Here is an 8,479-nt window from a genome sequence, read left to right on the forward strand (position 1 = left end):
TGACAGAAAAATACGACATTTTTCTTTCTTCCTTACAGAAGTTTATTATCGTAGGTAGACTTATAGTACAATACATCATAAATTGGCGCGGAATTTCATTCTTTCATATTCCAGAAATAAAATGTAGGCGTTTAACTAACATTAACAATATTTCTAACAAAAAGAAATACATATAATTCTGTAATAAATAAAAAAGTAATAACAATTTACAGCACGTGTATTAAATTATTTTAAATGTCACTGCAACATCATAGATCAAGAATGCATTGCACACCCACAGGGCATCTCTCCTGTGACCTCACAAACATAATACTTGGAGATGATACTAAATAAATAAACAAATATATATATTTTAAATTAANTATATTTAACTTTAATTTAAATTTAGTTATAATTTAGCAATAAATAGTTAATAAAATATATTAATATACTGTTTTATATTGATTGATAAAATAATATATACAGTAAATTTGTAAATGCTAAAAATAGAAAAATTTCCTGAATTTAAATTTAACGCTGAGTAAATTTTACATTACTTTTTGCTACATTAATCTTAAATATTTATTTATATATTTTATTATTTTTATTAACTTTTTATATCTTTTATATAATATACTTACTTTAAAAATGAATAAAAATTATATTTAGAACATTTCTACCTCCATTTTCTTAACTTGTGTATTTATTTTATAACGGTTTCAATTTATATTGGTTAAAAGTATCGACAAATGGAATTTTTGTTTTTATTAATATTATAACTTTTATATATGAATCGGATATAGAAGTAAATAATTTAAGCTTTTAGAAAATAAATTCATTCTATATAGTTTCTGTTTGATACATAAATGCGAAAAACTAATAAATTTTTTGTAGGTTATTCAGTTTATTTGTAAGTAGAAAATAAAATCAAAAGAACTTTCTTATACTTTCAGCATATCGAATTGAATTTAGTAAATATAATACGAAAGTTTCTGTGAAACAAATTTAATTTTAAAATATTTGGATATGGTACTATCGAAAGATAATTTAGGACATATCTTTGATGTTAAAATAAAGAGAAACCCATATGGTCTTCAATGATTTGATTTGGTGTTTATATCTTACATAGTTCTAACTTTTGTAAAGCCCCCGCAAATAAACCTTTACTTATTTTTATTGCCAGTTTAACTTTGTTTATTATTTCGTGAGGTAAATTTTTTAAATGAAATATTCCACAACAATTGCAAACTGTATAAGAATAAATTTGTTCTACAATTTTCTGTTTCCAACCTGTATGAGAGGGCTATATTTATATTTATATTTATATAAGAATATAATATATAGTATATATTTCATACGTTAAATTTAAAGAATAACTTTTATCTCATGATTTTTTCATAAATATTTTATCTTTTTTACTCCAAGAAGTTCTATTAGCATTTTTATGACCTTATGCCAAATTTATATTCTTAAATTCATATAAGTTGATTTTTTTCTAAATTTTTCAGCGAGTTACTTTTTTATTTATAAATTCAAGGTTCAAATTATTCGTAAAATATTTATTATTTTTTTAAAGGTAACCGAATAAAATCTCTAGTAATATTTTAAATAATAAATCCATTCGGTTTTATAATTTTGAATAAATGAGTTTTTGTTCATGAATATTTATTTTTTATTTAAAAATTGCTGAATAATTACTTTCTCTGTCACATAGTTATACAATTAATTTTTGAAGTTAAGGGCTATTAAATTTAAGTGTTAAAATAATGGGAGTGCTTCCACTAATAGATGTTCACAAACTGTTGTTTTCAGATCAGTGTAATCTCTAGCCATTGAAAACAAAAAAAAAAGTAACAGTAAAAAAAGTAGGAAAGGCTATTTCCTTTCTGGTTTAGAATACTCCAGAATGGTTTTTATGGTCTCTTAATGACCTAATTCATCAATAAAAAATCAATGAAGTTTAAATAAGTGCTTCAGAACTGTCAATTTTTTTCACTTCATTGTATAAGTATTGCTATTTAAGTGGTTTGTCATAAACATAAATTTCAGCACCTCTTTACATCACATAAATTGGCATAGTTTCAAATTTCCAACTTCATATCACTTTATCCTAAACATATCTTTTCTATGGTCATGCCAAGTTGAGAAACTATCCATTTTAACTAGCTCTTATCTCTTATTTCATTCTTATCTTTAATCTTAATTAACAATTATCAAAAATTAATATTTTTGAAAAAACTATGAAAGTATTCTTCCATTTAACAAATTCTATAGACGTAAATAAATCGATTTATCTATAGATAAATTAAAAAAAAATCTGACTAGATGGTTGTTTGTTATATAGAAATCAATGGAGAAATAGAGGGCTGGAAAGTCTAACAAAGGGCTAACTTTTCTTGAGGAAACTAATGGAGTTGTTTAAAATTGCTAAAAGTAGTGTCTTTGGCGAATAAAATTAGAACTAATACTTAATTTGCTTAATAAATGATCATAATACAGGTTTCAACATCAGAGAAGTTGCAACTACATTAACGTCAATGTAGTTGCAACGGGATTTGCAATATAAGAACATTCTGAAATGTTTATATATCTCACATCCCGCTTATAACATCTGACATGCCGTCCATATTAAACGTTTTTGTGACTTTTTAGCCCGGCCATTACGAACAATGAACTAAAAGAATAATTACGGGAAACTAAAGTTTTGTGTAACGTATTAACTTATTTATTTCTTTAATATTTTAAAAAGTTTCTAATATTTAAATTTCTATAATATAGCACCTACATTAGTGTCATCAAACCAATTTCATTTTTAAAATCAATTTCTGGCGCCTTCTCGTCTGTTGATAATTTGCATAAAAACACAAAACTTTTAAATTTTCTTTATAAAAAAAATAAAGAATTGAGAATAAAGGCATATTATGTTTTTTTAGAATATAATAATTTCTTTTCTTAAATGTAGGCTCATTTACATTCTGTAAAATCATTTCTTTCTCTGCTTAATGAATGGTTGTCATCAAAAATCAATTAGTCAAACGATCTTTATTCGTTGACTTTAACGAGTAAAATGTTTTCATGAAACTAATGTTAAAGTTCTACCTGAAAATCGATAAATCTATATTTCGTTTATAAGAATTTAAGTTAAATTAAAGTATTTTTTAAAAAATATTTCATTACATAAAATTGATTTTATATCAATTTCTTCTACATTTAATACAAATTGCGATAAGATGCTTGATATGTATTGTTACTATTTCTTTAAATTTATGCATTATAAATAAAGAAAATGAATCAAGTTTTGCTGAAATAACAGAATTTAATGTAAAGTTCTTGCAATGACGTCACGAGGTAGCAAAGAACGGATTTAATGACGTCATTACGTGGGTATTGTTGTTTCGGGATTGATTTGCATATAAATCACACTGTAGCCGCCTGAAATAACTTTGCAGCAGAAACTACTATATCGAAACAAAAGTAATATTCAACAGAACAAAACAATATATATATATAATAAATCTTAGCGATTGGTCATAAAATTAAGATAATACCTGAAGCAACCAATCATCTCATGGGAGGCATCACAATCTATCTCTTAATGGATTTATGTAACTAGACATTTCTCTTGTTATTATTTATATTGTTTTTTTTCTTAGATAGCATTTCTCTATAGGATTGGAATAAAAGAACAAAAATCCTATTAAGATTGAACATTCATCGCTAAATCTTTCATCTAATTCTTTTATATCGTGAAATTCACTATTATACTTTCTATTTATGTTTTCAAAATGGGAAAATTCTCCTTATTTAAACGGTTTTATACGGTATTTTGCTCCTGTTATACGTTCGAAGCTTATACAATTTTGTTTTGTTTTAGATGGGATTAGATAACAATGACAAAATTTCCAGTTGAGACAGCAACTTTATTCTTTCTTTATCTCATAACAGATCTTTTTTCTTCATAGAAAAGCCACTAGATTACGGTTCTTATTTAAAAAAAGAATACATTCATGATCACCATTTATCAATGGAAAGAAAATGTTAAAGCAGATTCGATTTAGCGAATTTTTATAAAGTAGTAAAGATAATTCTAGTTAGAAGAAGTTCAAAAGCTATAACAACATTTACGCTAGCAGACCGAAGATCCCCAGAGAAAATGGTGTGGATGTCTTTCAGGAGACATCTTGTGTTTGTCTGTCTGTAGAAGTGAAAGACTACTTGCTTACCAATCTTTATATCACTAGGGAATGGCCACTTCCACACTTAAATATTTTTTTCAGTCTTATTCAGTTCTGGCTTATTTCGTCTGGAAGAGTTGTTAAAGATAAAAGAAATATAGTAAATGTAAAAATGTAATTCTCAATTAAGTGTACAAATAAAAAAATATAATTAACATTTCTTATTTTACTTGAAGATTTAAAGTTTTGAAAAAGTTCTTAATGAGATGTTATCTTCTCTTTAAGACCGAAAAATTTTTCATTTTCTTTACTTCCTAAGGGAAATTTGCCTTTTAAAAATAAGGAAGGAATCAGCATCTCTTGAGATGTAGAAATTCATATTTTGAAAATATCTTCAAAAATCCCTGTCATATTGGAAAAATATCGCCACATTAATAAATATTTTTGCTTGTAAATAGAATTAAATCGCTATAAAACAGTATACACTTGCGTATATATATATATATACATATTATATATTAAATTAATATTTTATATATAATATTAATTTGCTGATGAAGGTGAAGTGTAGTAGACATCATATGATTTTTTCTCTTCCTCTTCTTTTTTTTTGAGAAATCAAAATCAAACACGGCTGTCAAGTTATAGAAATGATAGTTGACCCTTTTTAAAAGATTAATGGTCTCATATATTTAATTTTTCATTTCTAATACAGTTTTTAAAAGTAAAGTTGGAAAAGACAGACACAGCTGGATATCATTGTCTTCAGGAAGTCAAACTGAAAATTAGGAAGGAACTACGAAAGAAAAAGCATTGGACTCTTGCCAGTCTCAAGTTGCAACTTTAGATCTTTACGTTTAATGAGTCACCTAGGATTTAACTATTATTTTCTATGAGATTTTAGAACGAAATTTAAAATATAGTAATTAGATGATTACTTTTATTTTTTAAAGAAATAGTTTTCATGAAGAAAAATAATTGAAGCAATTGTTAGATGATGATCATTTGCAAAAAGTTTAGCATACTAAATAATTATTGCATGCCATTTTTAGAAATAATAAAAATTTTAAGCCATTAATAAATTTATAAAATGAGATTTTACATTAAAATTTCATATCTGTAAATAAACTTGTTCAGTTTCAAAATTCGTCTTTGCTTTATAATTTTTTAAATTTTATTTTATTAAAATCTTTAGAAATGTTGTTTTGTGTGTATTTTAAATTATATTTAATACACTGTATATTTCACATTTTAAACATGAAATAAGTCTCATAATCAGCGATGCGTTATGGGCAAAAGGAAAAATTGCCTGGGGCCCTCACCAACAGGGTGCCCAAAACCAACCTTTTATAAGAAAACATTTCCCCAAAAAATTCTTTTTAAGAAAAATGTATGAAGTCAACACTACATGAGGCCTCTAATTAAAATTTGTCTAGACCCCATGAAGCTATAACGCGTCATTGCTCATAATTGTGCTACATATTAATAATATATTTGTAGCATTAAATTTAAATTAATGTTAAAGTAAATTATTTAAATTGGCTGCTTTAAATTATAAATATGTAGCAACTAAATTCTATTTTATTTGCCTTAAATATACTCTATACTACATAATTTACTGTAAAATATCGAGTATATTAATTTAAGAAACGCAAAGTAAAGTAAATTTTCATCATTTTTATTATATAATAAATTGTAATTTAAATATTTCAATATATAAATAAATTTACTAACATAGTTTCTAAAGAGGGGGGAAAAAAAGAAAGTTATATTCTTCAAGATGAACAATTTTTGGATGATTTGTAATGAATAAGACACATATCCTGTCTAAGATATCTAATATATATCCAATATAAATATAACTGTCACATCATAGGCTTATAAGTAAAAGTTGTTTTCGTCATACAACGTTACTTTATGAACTGTTCGTACTATGTTGTTTACAGCTTAAAGAATTTATTACTCTGAAATAAAGTAAAGATAGCTTATAATATCGTTTTTAAATCAAAAATACAAATAATAATTTTAAAAATATTTACTGATAAAATGCTTTTAAAAATTTTTAATGGAAGCTTTTAAAAAGTTTTTTTTGTAATATTTAAACATTTTTCTTTTTACTGTTTTCATTTTTAAAATCAATTTCTGGCGCCTTCTCGTCTGTTGATAATTTGCATAAAAACACAAAACTTTAAATTTTCTTTATAAAAAAATATAAAGAATTGAGAATAAAGGCATATTATGTTTTTTAGAATATAATAATTTCTTTTCTTAAATGTAGGCTCATTTACATTNTTTATTTTTTTTTTGTATGAACATAAATTTTGGAAATTTTACAGATTTATTTTTATATTATATAATTATACACAGTAATGTAGTTTGCCTCCTTGTTACGCCATTGTATTAGGGAATAACAAATAAATTTAGTTTTTGGTAGCAGCTTTGCTTAATTGCTTGTTGGAAATAACAAATTAAAATTATACTAGACACAGTGGTGCGTCCTATGGGCAAAAGGGGCAATTGCCTGGGATCTCCACCAAAAGAGCGCTTAAAACCAATAGTTTTCAGAAAATATTTCTCTTAAAGAAAATGGCTGACGTTAACACTGTACATGGGGCCCTAATTCAAATTTGCTTGGCTCCATGATGGTATAACTTGCCATCACTAACTAGGCATATATGTTCTTGTATTTTATTAACGTAAATTTCAATACAACCGAGGTTAAATTTACGTGTAACGTAAACAAGCTGTATAACCTACGGTCTTTCGCTACGAAGACACAATTTAGGGCTTTATGCTTTTGAATTATTATTTAAGAGAGGGCAAAGAGCATTTCAAAATCTTATGTCATATAAAAGCTATAATATGTCTAAATCTGACACTGAAAACAAGAAAATTTTGAGATTGCCAACTTCAAAATGATAAAAAGAAAATATAATTATTGAGCAACAATTTTCAAAACTTATAGACTTATAAATTCCCACTGTCGTCTGTCCTTCCTTAATTTCAAGAACGAAGTTAGATAGATGAAAGACGAGACTAGATATGGAAAGCTTAAGGGCAGGAAGCCCCCAATTAACTATACGCGAACTTCCAATTTGGACCTGAAGTCACGTATTTCAATTTAAAATTTTTTTCCTGAACGGAGTTAGATGACCGTCATGACTCCATTGTTAACAGGAAAAGTATGATATACAGGGACACGACACTACTAAAATTGAGAACATTGTGACGGTGTCACAATAAATAATTGCTCGTTAATGTTAGATTTAAATTAAAATTGATTTTAATTTTTATTTATTAATATTATCCTTTCTTAGTGGGAGGTTAATTAGAGTATTACAATTGAAATTATTCTCTATATTTTCATTAAAATAGATAAAAATAATTATAATGAAAATAAGAATTTATTATTAAATTCAAACTTACTTGAAATTTAAAATGTAAACTGTATCAGGAATTCGCAATTTGAATTTTGTAATGACTCCAGAAATTATAAATGATTGTAATTAAGCATGCTTAATATTAATTATAACCAATAGTCATAAAATATTCAATAATTACTTAAATAATCTTAAATATTCTTCGAGATTTCTAATGACAAATTGTTTATTTTAATATTTATCTTATTAGAAGGCTGTCTTTGATAATTATGAATTATATTAGTCGTAAATCGTTAAGATGATCCTTTAAATAAACATATTTACACTAAAATCATATCCGAATAGCTCGTATTCAATTGAAAATTATTCATCTAATTATCGTCAAATATAAATTTTCGAATGAAATATTTAAATCTGTAAACATTAACCAAATTATAACGATTTACTTCGGTAAGCTTTAACGTGTATAATGTTAAATATATTCATTAATTTACGTGCCAAATTTGTAAAGGACGAGTAAATTTCGTTAAGTATCAATTGATATATTTTAATTGTGTTTGTAGATGTTAATAAAATGTTAAAAATTGGAAATAGTCGAATGAAATTGCTTTATTTTTAAGTAATAAAAATTATATTATAAAAATTACGTTTTTTAAATTTTATATTATAAAGTAAATTATGGAAAATTTAATTTAAAAAATTAATTAAAAATTTATTTAAATTTATAAATAAGTTATGTATTATATTTCACGAAAATTTTTTATTTTTATGAAAATTAATATATTTTTTTGTATTTTTTAAATATTAAATTGCTTTAAAATCATTTTTATTCGAATTTTCTAAATGAAATGAATTTTAAAAAATTGCATCAAATAATTAGTTTCTAATTTAAAATTATTTAAAGTTTTAATTTTTTTTTATTTTTTTATTTATAAAATTTAAAAC

This window comes from Centruroides sculpturatus, unplaced genomic scaffold (assembly GCF_000671375.1).
Source record: "Centruroides sculpturatus isolate CEXI.00-Female unplaced genomic scaffold, Cexi_2.0 scaffold149, whole genome shotgun sequence".
NCBI classification, from domain to species: domain Eukaryota; kingdom Metazoa; phylum Arthropoda; class Arachnida; order Scorpiones; family Buthidae; genus Centruroides; species Centruroides sculpturatus.